This window comes from Staurois parvus, unplaced genomic scaffold (genome assembly GCF_062004578.1).
Source record: "Staurois parvus isolate SC_StPar_1 unplaced genomic scaffold, SC_StPar_1.0 ptg000102l, whole genome shotgun sequence".
NCBI lineage: Eukaryota > Metazoa > Chordata > Amphibia > Anura > Ranidae > Staurois > Staurois parvus.
The window spans coordinates 4,188,744-4,206,946 of record NW_028317898.1 but is presented as its reverse complement, the minus strand read 5'-3'; positions in this window follow the sequence as shown (position 1 = coordinate 4,206,946).

Genomic DNA, 18,203 nt, shown 5'->3' with positions numbered 1-18,203 from the left:
ATCAGTGAACGAGAAAAATTACTTATTTACAAAATTTTATAACAAACTTTTTTTTTAGTTTGTTTAGCAAACAATACAAATCCCAGTGATGATTAAATACCACTAAAAGAAAGCTCTATCTGTCTAAAAAAAACTGATATAAATTTTGTTTGGGTACAGTGTTGCATGAATGCGAAATTGTCATTCAAAGTGCAACAGCGATGAAAGTTGGCCTGGGCAGGAAGGGGGTAAAATTGCCAGGTAGGCAAGTCGTTAAAAGGAGAGAATATTTTTTCCATATCTGTACATAGTTGCAAAAGAATTCATCCTCAAGTTTACAGTTTCCTTGAGCATCCCATACACCCCTCACCCCATCAAAGTTATTACCCCTTAATAAAATCACAAAACCAAACTCAAGGACTGTTTACTGACTCTGAGTGCAAAGTGTGGAAGAAAATGTGTGTTGCCTGTCTGTGCAGAGCTTTAGGGGGACCCAAAACTCAGTGACTTCTAAGTGGGTAGTGCTACATAAACATCAGAAAAGTTTAGCCTGATAAATATGCATCATGTCTATTTAGCATTTTCTCTGACGTCTGTGCGATTATGAAATAACTTGCTTAGTAAACGAGGAGTTGGCTACTCCAATGCCTGGGCACTATGGTGCAATACGACATCAGCGTGGATAGGAATGCTTACAAGGAGACTGAATACCACAGGTCTACATAAGATGGAAGAACATATCACAAAACATAGAAATAAAAATAAGTAGTGGCAGGACTGGATGTGGCAGTGGGAGAAGGGGTATCTGGATCTGAAGTAGGTTTGTGGAATATGCACTCCCCCCACCAAATGATGTGATAACCCGCGTCTGTTCTTTGGACACTAAAGGACATTGAGCTACTGGAAAGGTAGACATACATCTTTCTTTACAAGCTGGGTCTAGTTTACATTGGTACTCCTATTGACTGGGTTTCTTTAAGAAAAGCTCCTAAGAGTACAGTATTAGATTTTGGTCCAGTTAAATTAGATAAAGAAAACTGTAAATGATGCCACCCAGGATGACAAACATGCTGATAGGAGAGCTGTCATTTTGCATTGGTAGTACAGCAGGGCAACATAGTTGGGCAGTCGGTTATTGTGGTGGCAGGGCAGCATCATCATGGCAGCAGGTCATTATAGTCATGGGTCATTGTGAGTGACACTGGATCTACATCACTGAAGGACATGATTGATTTTTGTTTTTTGCAAAAACATTATCACAGTGTGTGCCTTTGTTTATGTTTGACATTTTTGGGGAAATAAATAATTAGGAGTACTCATTACTCCTAGAGTTAGCTGATATCTGGTGGCCTCTTTTTATAAGGAGGGCTTCCACATTTTGATAATAGTCCACTCTACAAACTCCTACATTTCTTATGGGAGAAATGATGTAGGGATGAGACAAGATGCCTTGCAAGGGATGGAGGTTTTGTAGCCTCCCATTGTTGAAAGGCATGTGGCCTCATACAGTTCATGGGAAGGGAGGGTCACATGCTTGCTGCCCTCCCTTTCATTGCTACTTAGGCTGTGCATTCACATAACGGTCTGGATGAAAATTTCAAAAAGCAAAAGGCAAAAAGGGACAACACACATAGAATATAGAAAAAAAAACAGGTCCATCCTAAAATTCATACCAAGCCCTTATCCATATGTGCAGCCTGGATGTCCAGGAAAGAGATAGTTGCAAGCATGCCCCCCTCCCCCCCATCCACACCCTTCCACCTTCCTGAACTATACCAGGTCACATGGCTTTGCTACCCCCCCATAAAAGTTACCCCCCCCCATGGTGAAAGCATGTGGCATGGTATGGGTCAGGGTGGGGATTACAAGCTTGCTTCCCTCATTTCCTTGCAACCCAGACTGCATGCTTGAGTAAGAGAAATGGAATTCTAGTTTAATGCAGCGGTTCTCAATCTGTGGGTTGCAACCCCTTTGGGGGGCAAATGGCCCTTTCACAGAGGTTGCCTAAGACCATTAGAAAACACATATTTCCGATGGTCTTAGGACTGAAACAGCGCTCCACTATCCGTCTCCATGCGGTGATTGGCTGCCAGAACTATAGCTCAGGAGAGCCACACAGGCGGCCAGCTTGGAGAAGCGAGTGAAGAGGAGGAGAGCGGCCGGAGAAGGAAGACAGCTGACCAGTAAGTGTCTGTACCGTGCAGATGGTGCTGCTGCGGCCAGGTATGCTGGTTGTAGATGGAAGAGGGAGGGAGCGAGCCCAGGCTGGAGCAGGGGTCAGCAAGGTAAGTATCATTGGTGTCAGTGGGGGGGGGGATAGTGCCCCATCATTGGTGTCAGTGGGGGGAGGAATAGTGCCCCATCCTTGGTGTCAGTGAGGGGGAAATAGTGCCCCATCCTTGGTGTCAGTGGGAAGAATAGTGCCCCATTTCCCACTCACTGACATCAAGGATGGGGCACTATTCCCCCCCCCATTGACACCAATGATGAGGCACTATCCCCCCCCCCACTGACACCAGTGATGGAGCACTATTCCCCCCCCCCACACTGACATCAATGATGGGCACTTTCCCCCCCCCCCCCACTCTGACACCAATGATGGGGCACTATTCCTCCCACACTGACACCAATGATGGGGCACTATTCCTCCCACTGATACCAATGAATTACAGCTAATTGATACAGTAATTGTTCACTGGTTCAGGTCAGGTTTAGATCAGGTTCAGGACAGGTTTAGATCATGTTCAGGTCAGGATTTTATCCTGTTTACAACTGATGACATGTGTGATTTAGAAACAGTTCCCATAGAAGTCAATAGCCTGTAATCTGCACTTCAATAACTGCTCAAAAATCGTACAGGACCCTTTTTCATTGCTCACTGAATCTGCATTGCCAGTGCACCGGATATATGTGAACAGGCACCGTACGAAGCAGTGTTATTTCCCGTCATGCAGATTGTATGTGGTTCAAACCGCATCCAATCTGCATATATATGAACCGGCACTTAAAGGGTTAACTCATACACTACTCAAAAAAATTAAAGGAACACTTTGAAAACACATCAGATCTCAATGGGAAAAAATCTCATGCTGGATATCTGTACTGATATGGACTGGGTAGTGTGTTAAAAACATAAGGATGCCCTATAGTTTGATGGAAATGAAAAGTATCAACCTATAGAGGACTGAATTCAAAGGCACCCTGAAAATCAAAGTGAAAAAATTATGCAGCAGGCTAGTTGATTTTGCTGAAATTTCATTGAAGCAACTCAAAATGATACTCAGTAGTTTGTATGGCCCCCATGTATGCATGCCTGACAACATCGGGACATGCTCCTAATGAGACAACGGATGGTGTCCTGGGGTATTTCCTCCCAGATCTGGACCAGGGCCTGAGCCTTTAGAGGTATGTGCATCCCTCCATGGATATGCCTCTCCAGACCATCACTGACCCACCACCAAATGGTCATGCCGAATGATGTTACAGGCAGCATAACATTCTCCATGGCTTCTCCAGACCCTTTAACATCTGTCACATGTGCTCAGGGTGAACCTGCTCTCATCTGTGAAAATCACAGGGCACCAGTAGCAGACCTGCCTATTCTGGTGTTCAATGGCAAATGCTAATCAAGCTCTATGGTGCAGGGCAGTGAGCACCAGGCCCACTAGAGGATGTCGGGCCCTCAGGCCACCCTCATGAAGTCTGTATTTGATTGTTTTGTCAAAGATATTCACACCAGTGGCCTGATGGAGGTTATTTTGTAGGGCTCTGTCAGTGGTCCTCCTGTTCCTTTTTGCTCAATGGAGCAGATATCGGTCCTGCTGATGGATTAAGGACCTACTACGGCCCTGCCCAGCTCTCCTAGAGTAGCTTCCTGTCTTCTGGAATCTCCTCAATGCTCTTGAGACTGTGCTGGGAGACACACCAAAGCTTCTGGCAATGACATGTATTGATGTGCCATCCTGAAGGAGTTGGACTGCCTGTGCAACCTCTGTAGGGTCCAGATATCGCCTCATGCTACCAGTAGTGACACTGACCCTAGCCAAATGCAAAACTAGTGAAAAACAGAAAAGATGAGTGGGGAAAAAATGTCTGAGGCCTCCAACGGTAAAAGTATTCCTGTTTTGGGGGTCATCTCATTGTTGCCTATCTAGTGCACCTGTTGTTAATTTCATTAACACCAAAGCAGCTGAAACTGATTAACAATCCCCTCTGCTACTTAACTGACCAGATCAATATCCCAGGAGTTTAAATGAGTTGATGCTATACTCTGATTAAAATGTGTTCCTTTAATTATTTTGAGCAGTGTATTATTCTGTGACTTCATGTGCAGCTTTAAGGCATCCCCCATGTATGTTATTTCAAGGATTTGAGTATTTTAATGTTGCCTCTTAAGTCGTATTAAAAGGCCCACTCTTCACTGAATGGTATATTTAAAAAATTGATTGATACAAATTTACAAGATCCACCTCCCATAGACTTCAGTAGGGTTTAGGTCAGCAATGGGCAAACTACGGCCGCGGGCCGTATACGGCCCGGCGGACCTTTTAATCCGGCCCGCGGAGCTAGGCTCCCATTAGGCTCCTCTCACAGTCCGCCCTGAAGACCGGGTGTAGCATGAAAATCTGTCTCCTATGAGGATCTGTCCCCCTCGACGTATCTGCGCATGTGCCGGAGATCGCCGATCGGCTGCTAATGCCTGAAACTGGCACATGCGCAGATACGTCGAGGGGGACAGATCCTCATAGGAGACAGATTTTCATGCTACACCGGAACGGCGCGGGAAAACGGCGAGAGGAACGCGCGGAGCAAAGGTAAGTGAATTGACACAGGGGGGACTTGGGGACTTAATATGGGGGATGAATTAATATAGGGGGGATGAATTACTATATGGGGGATGAATTACTATGGGGGATGAATTACTATGGGGGATGAATTACTATATGGGGGGTGAATTACTATGGGGGATGAATTACTATATGGGGGATGAATTACTATGGGGGATGAATTACTATATGGGGGATGAATTACTATGGGGGATGAATTACTATATGGGGGATGAATTACTATATGGGGGGTGAATTACTATGGGGGATGAATTACTATATGGGGGATGAATTACTATGGGGGATGAATTACTATATGGGGGATGAATTACTATGGGGGATGAATTACTATATGGGGGATGAATTACTGTGCTTACTATGGGGGAATATTACTATACTTACTATGGATGACACATACACATCATTCATCTACTCTTGGTCCGGCCCCCGGGTCCAATATATGAACCCATTGCGGCCCTCAAGTCAAAAAGTTTGCCCACCCCTGGTTTAGGTGCTATGTTCAGGTTATGTGGACTTCCTGCTGGCTTCACAAAACCATCCTTACTTATAAAGGAAAAAACAAACATTTCTGCAACGGGTTAAGCAAACCTATCAGAGCACTTGTTTAATCAAAGTGTAAACAAAAAAGCGTTTGGTATACTTTAAAGGATTTGTTTATATCTCCTTTCATTTCGAATTTTGGAGGATGGCAATTTACATTGATCCTGTGTCAGATTAGAGCATCAATTTAAACCTCATTGATTCCATAAAAACTGAAAACTGCATATAAACATTTATTTTGCTTTCTTAATAACACTTATAGCTAAATATGTTAAATACTGTACATACCAACTATTATTTATTTTAGAAACACATTGGCGCATCAGTGAAATTAAAGATGCACTGTCCACCCCCAAGCTATTTAAGCTTCGCACATGGAGGAGGAATGGACAGCACCTATGACATCACAATATTCTTGCATACACAAAGTTAAATGACTAACTGGCGTCATTACACATCTGAGCATTGATCATCAATAATATTACACATCACCGTGCCCACGTTCATTGCTTATTTTATGTACAATGTGTATGGCTTCTAAGATCTTGTATTCTAGTACACTGTAAGTTTCCAAATGCTATTTTTGCTAAGCAAAGCAAGCATGCCAGGAATAAGCCATATGCGATGCAATAACGAATAACAGTTTATTAATATTCCCATACAGAATGGGTGAAATAAATTAATAAACCATGTAATTTGTATAATATGTTTACTTCTTTAATCAAATTTTTCAGAAGTACTGTACCCTAATCAGGAAAATACCACATTATGGCCACTGGATGGAGCTGACAATCATAGGAGGTAAACATGTTGCACAATTCACTTTGATTATTCGAGATGGCTGTGTGAATGCTTGAAACATTCACATACATTTTTTTTTTAATAGCCCCACCCCCAAAAGTTTATCTGTAATCTAAATGACTGCATTAGTTACTGTTAAAATCTGTTATAAAGTAAAAGTAGTGGGTTTAACCAGTCATTTTTTGTGTATTATTTCTTACTGGTCTGCTTTACTGATGGCATGTTGGAGTTGTGAAGGAGTCATTTGAATTCATATTTTGTTCTAAATGGTGTCTCTATTTCTTATTTCAGAAAACAAAGTAGACAAAGACATTGTCTACTTTTCACATGTTTTTTCAATATGCTTTTATAGCACCCTCCTAGACAAGGGTGGACTGACAACTCATGGGGCCCCGGTAAGAAGGAGATCATGAGGCCCTCCATGTCCCTGCCCACATGAAATCCACACCCACACAAAGCCCCACCTACATATTGCACTGCCCATAATACATACGTTCATCACAGAATTTCTCCACACTATGCTCAAAAGGAATGTTTAATAAGTTAAGAAATCAAAGAAAAACAACCTTACATAAAAGAAAGACCATCAGAATGTCTGTCACTCGCTAATGGTGTGTGCAAGTGTACAGGGTGTGCTGGATCATCCTACAGGTGTACAATGCAAGATGTCATTTAGAAAATTATAGACTTACATGTATAGACTCCCTACCATCCAAATAATACCCATAAACAAATAGCACCAGATCCTACTCAGATAATACCAGACCCTCCTGTACACTCCTTCACAAATACAACTAGACCCCCTTAATCCCCCTACACAAAAATGTTCTCCCATTTCCATCCCAGATAATATCAGAATCCTGTATTCCTCAAAACCCCCTGTAGCCCCTATTATTATATGACACCAGATCCCTAGACCCCCATGCCCCAGATAATACCAGAACTGATGTATCTCCTACGCTTATATAACACCAGACCCCCTGTATCCCCTACTCATAGATAACACCAGCCCTTCTAAATCTCTACTCTTAGATAACACCAGACCCCCTGTATCACCCACTCCTGGACAAAACCAGACCCCATAAACCCCCCTATTCATACATAACACCAGGCTCCCTGCATGCCCCCATTCCTAGATAACACCAGACCCCCATATACCCTTCTCTCCAAGATAACACCAGATCCTCTATACCCCCACTTTTAGGTAACACCAAAACCACAAAATCTCCAACTTCTAGGCAACACTAGACCCCTCTATACCCCACTTCTAGATAACGCCAGACCCCTATATCCCCCACTCGTAGATAAGCCTGGACCCCTATGCCCCAAACCAGACTCCCGGGGCTCAGCCTCTGATCTCCCCTCTAGTGCCTGGGTCAGCTGGTATCTCCTCCCTGGTGCTGGGCTCTGGTCTAATCTCCTCCTCAGAGCTGGTGGGTGGCATTGTGGGCCTCCATGGGGAGCAGCTAGGTCAGCAAGGCCCCAAAATTCTCCATCAACTGCTGGTTCAGTACCTAGCCCCCCTTCCTGATCATGAAGCCGATCATTGTGTCTCGGCTAAACTTGCTCAAGACCGACTATTAGGGTTACAGGCGGCAGAGATCACATTGCTCTGCCCTAACAGGAGGCTCCGCAGTTGCTGATATAAGGTTACTCTTATCTATTGATGGGTCTGTAAAGGTTGAGGGTGCTGTTGACTGCTAATCTAATGGTTGTTTGCTAACCATTAGATCACCAGTCAGCCCTTCTCCTTAGAGACCCCCATTAGCTCACAGTCCCCTTCTATCAGTGCCCCTCCTTCTTTAGAGACCTCCAGAGATCAGAGAGACCACCCCCCTAATATCAGCACCCCCTGCCCTCTTTAAGACCTCCATTCAGATTGCCTTACCAGCAGGACCATTTTCCTCCCCTATGCAGTGATTGTACAGTGGCAAACACCTGGGCAGCGCTGCCATGTGCTTGCTGTTCGTGAGGCCGTAGGTGGGCAACCTGAGGGCTTGAATGTTGGAGCTGCAGAGAGCTGACTAAAGGGCTGTCATTTGAAGATCTAGTCTGGTATCACAGGAGAAAGGTGTTACACGGATGTTGGAATGGGGCAACTAATCCCTGGACATTTGTAAGTACAGACTGCTGTGAGAGATCTTAGAGACTTTGGGGCTGCTGCCACCCTTCTTGTGCTAGAGAGTCAGCTGTTTGTTTGATCAAAAAGGACAGCTGTTGTCCTGAACAGCTTAGTCGATCTAGTTCTTTGTGAAGGCACTCAGACCTGGTTTCTCTAAAGAAAGAAGTCTGCTTTTAAGTGCTTCCACTACATAGCCAAGTCCTCAGTTTGCTATTACAAAGAGTGACTGTGATTGTGTGCCTGGCTGTGGGGCAGAAGAATGGAAAAGAAACTAGGGACCTATCAAACTGCTGGCCCATACTGGTGTACCACTACACTTATATGCTTTGCTGACAAAAGCCTACAGTTTTAAAACTCAGTAGCTCATCCTGAAATTTACAGGGGAATTTTAAGGGAATGAGTCTACAGACATTACCCATTTTTCTTTCTCTATTCAGATAGCTATGTATGGATTGTCAATCAAATAATGCACGGTTCTCAATGCTAAGCCAGTTCCAGGGCTATGTTAGGAACCTCTCTTTGGAGACCTCCACCCTCATCTCTGGTTCACTTGTTATGGCCTACAGGCCTGTAATAGAGCCCTATGTGCCCTAGATACACATAGCTGTCTGGGTCCCTTTAGGGTCAATCCAATCATCCAGTTCGAAGACTGCCAGGCTACAGGGAACCTGTCTCTACCAACACACTAGCAGAACAACTCACCAAGGCTCCACCATCCCTCACATAGCAGTATTCCACACAAGGTTCCCCAGGTATAGGACACCCACCTTAATAGGCTACAAAGAGATGGACTACATGTTCTTCTTAATTCTTGCTTTACTGAACACGAAAAATACAACTTAGCAGGCATTTATTCTTTAATATTCCTTCAACTACTCTGGTCTGGCCTACACAGAGGTAGGTAGGGTTTTGGAATTCCCCAGAGTGGAAAACCATTTATCTGGGATTACTACAAGGTCTCTGCTGTTGAGGCTATTGTAATCCCATGATGGTCTTAATCTGGAACATCTGTCTCTTTTGTTTGCTCTCTTTACTCCACCACCGATGACCTCTAACTCCTCCCTACTCTCCTATTTATATATTGCTTACCTAAACAGGGAGAACTCTAGTGGCTAAAGTAAGGACTGCTGCCCCAACCAAACAGAAGATCTACAGCAGGGTCCTACATGAAGGCTTCTGTATTCCCTCTCTTCAGAAAACACCTGTTGTGCTATTAGCCCACCATGTTGGGTACACCCTGTATTAAATGTTTATCTGTAACATATTTTATATTCATAATATAAACAGATATAAACATTGTTTTTTCTTAAATATGAATTACCAGAAAATAGATTAGTTGATTAAGAGTCTCTGTTTGACTGGTCATTGGTAAATTAATATATTGAAGACAGGCATTCCAACATTATTACATGTTCTTTTTCCCCAATACTTCTCACTATCAGGAAAAAATTCTATATGATTGAGAACATATACATACATTGAATGGTGTGTACTCTTAGGTAAGAGCAAGAAAACTCTTATGCATGTACACCAACTAGGTATTAATTACATTATCTCTGATAAGTATACTTACATAGGTGTATTTCTACCAGTCTTTCTGTATTGTCTGCTTCCCAATAGGCATATTTTTCTAAGTCTGACTTCTCCTGTCTGTCATAATCTCTGGGGTGAAATGTCTGTTCTCTCGTGACTTAACAAATTCCAGTTTCTTTATCCAAGGCAACGCTAACTTTCCACATAGAGGACTGAAATGACTGTTGAAGTATGGCATCTTGTAAGAGTTATTAACCTTACAGCTGAGCTCTATTCTTTGTGTTTCCTTAGAAAACATACATTTAATTGCAGTACTGAGTGCTAGCAACCACAGACATTAAATGTATAGTACAGTTTTCTTCTTGATGCTATATAATTCAAATGATTTAAATACTTCAATTATTTTAATTGTGATACAGTGTCCCCACCAAAGTGGCCCACCCAGAAACTAGTAATTTTCACAGTCTTTTCCTAAAATGAGAGACTATCTAATCATGTTTTATTTATTTGCCTTGAACATGATTGCTTTTTTGAAGTGAATACAGTTTCACCCTTATCACTAGTCTAAATGAACAATCACTTTGCCAAGTGAGCAATCTCTACCCCTTTAGTAAATCAATCCCTCAAAATGGATTGTAGTTTTATAGAGTTATATATCTTAATGATGTCCACATAAAAGACCATTTAATATGTGTTCTAGAAAATTAATGTTTTACATTCATCCCATGTGGTTCCATTCTGCTTTTTCTGCACTGTAAAACATTTACTAGCCTTTGGTGATGCTGACACTCAGCACTATTGCAAAGTTTATTGTAAAGAAGTATATCCAAATCATTTTCTAACAATAAAATTCCTGAGTGGGTATCCGTAAGAGAGTAAATAACATTAATGACCTTTATCCCCATTTGCACTATTCATTTCTCTTCAATGACTATCATCTGCCATTTACAAGTTCATTCCCACTATTGCATCCAATTATCCTCACTTCAGTGTAATCGAAAGTGATGTATTACTGTTCTCCAGTCCATGTAAAGCATAAAAAGTGTACAAAGGAAGGAAGCCAAAAAAGTTTTTTTCTAATTTTTTTTTCCAGCCACATAAAGCAGTGGAATACATTTCTGTTAGTTAGAGCTTCCAATCATTCTTACAACAATGATCATGCCCTTGTAGGATCACTTTTGATCAAGGGTACATCTACTGGATAGCGCTAGTACAGAGATACACAAAACATTAGCCTATCTCTGCCTGCTCATGAGCAATCAAAAGAAATTGAACAAAGATTTTTAAACCTGTCTAATCAATATCTCAGTGAATAGTGATCATCTATTCTAATTGTGTGTTAATTTGAGTCATTGGAGTTTAAATTACTAAAGCAGTAGAGTACATTTTTTTTAGCCAGGTGAAGCTGTGTGTGTTGAATACTTATTCTTTTGTGGGAGGATTTAAAAAATAACAAGATTTTATCTTGTACATGATTGATTAAAGTGAACTCAGCTTCCAATTGCTAAGTTCCCTTTAACAATGCTAAATGAGAACCACCTACTCCTAAATACCTATTCACAGTTGGCCATTTTTATGTAGCAAAACGCATGCATTTTGCTGCACTAAAATTCATGTTAAGTAGAAATCCCACTCTTCATTTTGGGTCTTGTGCAAATTTAGTGATTGCAGTTTTGGGCTGTTTCATACTCCTGCATGGTAAATAGCCTTGTTTTATCATGCAGGAAGTGTAAGTTCCGGCCAAAATTCTGGGTGGCAGTACCTTGTCCAGAGTACTGTTTATTTTTTTGACAACTCATTCATTTCAAAACACCACCACTCAGCTACAGGATCCCTTGTTCAAGGCAGAGTGCTGAGAAACAATTATTTTCTAAATAGAGTGGCAAATAATTTGAAACTTTTTTTTTTGCCACTATCCAGGACTCTCCAGGGTTCTCTTTGAGAGATTTACCCTTAATTGCTGTCCCGCTGATAACAGATTCATTAGACAAGAAGTGAAGGAAAATCTGCAACAGGGACACATACTGAAACAAAGAGGGCTCTAGCTTTTCCTCACTTTTCTAATGAAAAACATTTAGCAGTGTTTGTGTGGCTGTTGGAGATTTCTCCTCACTTCCTGTGTGGTAAAAGGGAGTCCTAGAGAGCAGTAAAAACTTACAGGTGTTCTACCTTTCCCCACTTTATCCATAACCATGAAAAAACAATTTGGTTAGACACACTTAACTATGCACTTAAAGTTGAACTATACTGTATATGAGCACCACAAACCAAAAATGCTATTTCATTCATTTTTGATATTCAAAGCAAACTTCCCCATCCATCCATGTCTCCATGATTCACTTTGCTGAGAAATCACTTTGGAAAACACCCTCTAGAATTTCTGGCCATGACCATCTTGAGTAATGAAAAATGACTTATGTAGCATTTACTTCATGGATTCCATCTATCCTTAGTTCAGGCATGCAGGCAGGATTGTGTTCTTAGCTAAGAAAATCCCTCCTCCCCTACTGAAGACTCCTGGGATGTATGACATCAATTGCCTATGCATGGAAACCAAGAAATAATTGAAAAAATGAAAAAAAAGTTTAAAACAAGTAAGTATGATATACTTTCCTATCTATGTACTGATGTTAGCAGCATAATAATTAAAAATAGTCATTGTTAATTGAGAGTGTGAAGTTCTGCTTTAACTATTTTTCCTGAATGTAGAACCTTCCACTTGTGCATGTGTGTAAGGGCTAATAATCACAAGTGACAGATGTACTTTGGTTTTATAATCCCCGAGTCAGCCAAGTCATCACTGTACTTCTATTGACCATCAGAAACTTCAGGTACTTCCCTTTCAAGCAAGCTATGAAGCAAATGCTTTCCGAACAGGTCATGTGTATTGAGCCATTAGGCTCAATGAAGCTTTCAGCCTCAGCATCAGGGAAGTGCTCTGGAATTGATTGCAAACATAAATTCATCTATATATACAATAGTGGCACCTACCAATCTAAAAAGGGAACAACAGTGGAGATGGGGTCCTGGTATTCCTCATGAGCAAAAGGGAAGATAAAGTCAAAACCCACAACTCCATCTTAAGAAGGAGACTTCTAGTAGTTTTTTTAGAAAAACATAAAAATATTCGCACTTCCCTATGGTGCCATGGTGTGGTCCCCTATTTTCCAGTTCATATGTAGGTCACAACAGACCTCAGTCTAACTGTTACACTGCTAAGCAAAATGAAGGCCAAACATTCCCTTACAATGGTGATCCTAGGTCGTAGGATACAAATGTTTTTTTTCTAATGGTTGTTTCACTATACCACATTTCATCAATAGATCACTAGATGTGAAATCTAATATTATAGCTTTCAGTCTTACAAAACAACAGAAATGCCTTTAAAGTGAAACAGAAAACTCTTAAATCTTAACTCCCAACTCTGTCCCCCCCCCCAACCCACAGGAGGACCCCTCTCTTGAGGTCACTCATGTATTCTTTGCTTATAGTTTTAGGGGTACTACTGTACACAAGGTAGTATATAGATAGGAGAGCACAAAAGACAAATTCCACAAGTTAGAATGAAAAAAAACTCACAGTGATACTCAACTGTCACCACTTAATGGGGAGAAATATGACCCATTTTGGTACCAATAAAATGAGTATGTGGGTGTGTAGGTTTGAAGGAAAGCTGAATCATCCTATAAGTAGAACTTATTACAGGGTTTCTCAACTAGGGTTCCTCCAGAAGTTGCCAGGGGTTCCTTGAGCAATGAGGTAAGTTCCCACTGACACCATTGATCTTTTTAGCTATCTGTAAGGGGGTAATTCTTCCCAAAGACCACAAGTATAAGGAATATTCTTACCTCTGACTATCACACTAATGTATCATGAATTGTAGATAAAGTCATTTTTAGCAGGGGTTCCCTGAGACCGAAAAGTTATATCAAGGGTTCCTCTGTGTTGAAAAAGTTGAGACGGGCTGATTTAGATAGAGGAAGAGAACTAAACCATGGGAAGGAGGTAGTGAATACAGGTTAGAAAAGGAGAGGGTAACCTGAGGAGGAAAAAAGAGACAGGTGGGTGGGGAAGTAAGGAGAGAGGGGAGTAAGCGGCAGCCCTTAAGAGCATGTGGGGCAGCTGACTAGCCATGCTAAGGTCAAAATTGTGCAATCTAAAGTGGAAAGGTCATTAGCAAGCCAAAGTATCCAAATCCTCATTTAGTTATCATAGAAATTGGTTATGCTGAAGAGTTGCACATTGGCCAGAAACCCATAAACTCTTTTGTTGTTTGTTGTTTTTTTGTTTTTTGTTTTTTTACACTTCTTTTTCCAGATGTCTCCAAGCCGGTTACATGACAATTGAGGTCTTCTTCAGATCCCCTTCCTTGGCCCAAAGTCACTCCAAATAATTAAACTGTGAGTACAGAGCAGCTGCAGTGATGTTCCCCAGCATTAGAGGAGGTCAGCATTGCAGCCAAAACTGCTTTTATATCACCTATGTCTGGGAGTTAGCCTGGAGTAGGACTTTAATCATCTTGCTCTATTTTCTGTTCTTCATTACACACATTTCTTCCTCTTATTTTTTTGCATCTGATATGCCTCTTTATCAAGGAACTTTATCAAAACAAGTAGATTTGAGCACAGTAGTTGTTAAAAAGGTACCTGTTTGTTTTTCTCGCTTTGTGAAAGCCAAGCCTGGTTTACTGTTATTAACATAGTTTAAAGCTGATGACCCACAATCTTTTATCGGAGAAATCTTGAATCTAATTAATTTGCTGTCCACAGGAAGAGTGTTTCCAATGCAGAAAAGGAGTCAAGCAGACTCTGCTGAAGCTACCAAATCAGCATTCCAATAACCTGATGTGTAACACTGCTCATTAACCTCTCCTCACTGCCCGTTTTCTAAATGCTAATAAAAGACATTTTGTGCAAGCAAAGAGCTTTCCAAATGACTTTGTCCAGCACTCTGGACAGCAGCCCCAAGCAAATGAGTTAATGCAGATTCAGAGGCCAGTAACACATAAAAATAATATCACGATGTAACCTCATATACCATTACCTCTTGTTTTTATCTTTGTATGACAGTTTCTGTTATCCTAAAAACAAACTTTATTAGGCTAGATTGATATGGTAAGAGCTGGATGAAACATGCAGAAATCCATAGCAACCATTTAGTAATTCACTGTTAGAGTTTTGACCACCCGATGAAAAATGTACTCTACTGTAATTGATATTCATTACTTCATAAGGGCTCATGCAAGGATTTTGTCTACACAGATAAAGATGCATCTTGCAATATCACCCTGCCATCCTCCTGCCACCCTCCTCCCCTCCACAATGCAACCCTCCACCCCCACATAGCATGCAATTTATTTGCGCTCCGTTAGTACCACCTTCACATTCACCCATAGCGTGATGGGGTGCAGAGTGAAGGACATCACACAGCATTGAAAATTTGAGCTGTGCTGAATTGCCACTAGAAAGGAGTGTCTAATGAGGTGGAGGAGTTATGCATTCCCTGCTTCCCCTCACTGGCTACAGGCAACTGGCAGGTGAGGCAAACTAAAATTTGCACGCTGTGCACCATAGAAGAGAGGGTGCAGTGTTAGGGAATGGAAGACAGCAGGTATTTTAAAAATCCAAATCCCTAGGGAAGGGGGGGGGGGGGCGGCAATGATGGTATTGAGTGAGGTCAGATACCTCCCATCCTTTGAAGTCAGGAATGAGGGACACTTTGTGGGACCTAGACCTGAGGAGACAATTTGGCACCCTCTGGGTGCCTCAACTGCTGCCCCATTCAGCTGTACAGGCAGCTCCAGGTGGGTACACATGCGGTGGCCATAATACTTTGCTTCACAGGCACAGCATGAATTATACCCCCTTTAATTACAACCCATTCCAGTGTATGGTGTTGCTCTGCAAGCGCCCTGTATCTGCGTGCAGTGCACTTGGTTGCGGCATGCTAGTGCAGGATTTTTTTTTTTTTTAATTTAAATATTTATTGATTCTTCAGTTAAATATATATTTCCATCATTATCACATAAGAAAAAAAATACAAAAATCATTTCTTATTTACACTTTCTAAACCTATTTCCCAATCCCTACCCCCCACCCCCCCTCCCCGTCAACCTTCTCTGTATTCTCTCCAGATCTTCCTACTAAGGCGAGTAGAGTTTGATCTTCATTTCTCCTTATAGTTTCGTATTCAATCCAGCTTTTTTCCATTTTTCCCATTTCATATGGTAAACCTCCATCTTATCTTCCTGCATGTGATAAAGTTTTTCTATCTTTCTAATCTGATTCACTCTATCTACCCAGTCTTCCTCTCTTGGCACCTCTGCTTTCCACCAGAACTTGGGTATCAAACCTTTTGCAGCATTAAGATAGTACCATATACCTGATTCCTTATATTTATTCACTGTTAAGTCTGTACTGTGCAGGAGACATATTTCTGGGTCCAACCTAACATCGATTTCAGTTATCGTTCCTATTAAATAAATTATTATCAGAATACCTGGATTTTTGGGCACTCCCACCATATATGGTACACTGTTCCTATCTCTCCACATCCCCGCCAACACCACGGTGAATTCTCCCCACACATCTTATGTTCAACATTCGGTGTAATGTGCCATCTTATCAAACACTTATAATTTATTTCTACCTCCCTCATACTTACATTCTCGTTAGTTAATCTATATATTTTCTTCCGTTTTTCCTCATCTATCACAACCCCCATATCCCTTTCCCATTTTACTATATATGTTGGCTTTGTATTTGTGTCCAGTTCAGTAAGAATTTTATAAACTTTAGCAATACCGTGTTTCCCATCACCTCGTGACCCAACAACTTTTCAAACAAATTCCACTCTCCTCTAGTCCTCAAGGGTTTCGAAAGATTCCCAACAAAACATTTCAATTGAAAATAACGCCACTCATATATCTTAGTGAATATCTCTCCCTTTTTCTTTTCCAAATCCCTAAATGATCCCAATCCACCCCCCACCATAACATCCCTCAATTGAACATCCTCCTTTTAAAACCATTTACCTGCTATCTCTTCTCTACCTGGGGGAAAAAACTCTGTGTTTCTTAGTGGCATCAATGTAGAATTGAAATCCCAATTCATATTTTTGTGCAAATTATCCCAAAGCCTAAAAACATTTAAAGTGTATATACTTACATTATCTTTTAATCCTCTATATTGTGGTGGTACCCATATAACTTTACTTAGACCTGCTAGTGCAGGATTGAAGGGGTTAAAGCAATTGGTGAGTAGATGATACAAAACCTCCTTACTACCTGTCAAATGCTTTCTGAAGAGCAATCTGAACACTGATCACACTTCAGAGATCAAACTGTAAGCAAACCCTTAATTATTTTTAAAATTATTTTTTTTACCCCCTCCCATCTTGGAGTTATATAACCTATTGTAGTATGGTCTTTCAATCAAAGTGATCATGAAGGCAAGTTATTTTAAAAAAAGTCTCAAGACATTGATAAGCACCAACATTATGGACAAAGATGGGTATTTCACTCATCAGTTCCCATTATTACACTGTTTACAGAGCATTCTTTACACATTAGCCTTTTGGTTCAACTTCTGTTATCACTCCCACTGGTTATAATACATTGTTATCAGAAGTGAGAAAAACTATCCTCTGGGTATGAGATTGACAACACGTTAGGTGTTCTCGTTATTTATTTATTTATTTTTTTATTTATACAATTTAAAAAAAAAAATGTATATTTGAAACAGAACTGTAAAACAGCTAAATATATAATCATTATGTTAAGCCAGTCTTGTGTTTACTCGCCCCAATACATACAACCAGTCAAGCAACAAGACTATTTCCAGGTTCAGCTTTGAAGCTTCGAGAGAAACTACAGTTGTGACCAAAATTATTCAACCCCCACTGAAATTGAGTGTTTTGGCCAGTTTGACATTGCTTTTGATCATTCAGTCATCTTGCTTACATTTACATTAAAGAGGCACTTGTAGGTCAGACAAATATAACATAACAGTTATAATGAAATAACCACAAATGTCTTTTCTGTGCTCACAGCATTATCAGTTTTATTCAACCCCCAAGTGACATTCAATCTTAGTACTTAGTACAGCATCCTTTTACAGTTATAACAGCTTTTAAACGTGAAGCATAGCTTGACACAAGTGTCTTGCAGCGATCTACGGGTATCTTCGCCCATTCTTCATGGGCAAAGGCCTCCAGTTCAGTCACATTCTTAGGCTTGCGCACTGCAACTGCTTTCTTTAAGTCCCACCAGAGGTTCTCAATCGGATTTAAGTCTGGTGACTGCGATGGCCACTCCAAAATGTTCCAGCCTTTCCTCTGCAACCATGCTCTAGTGGACTTGGAGGTATGCTTGGGATCATTGT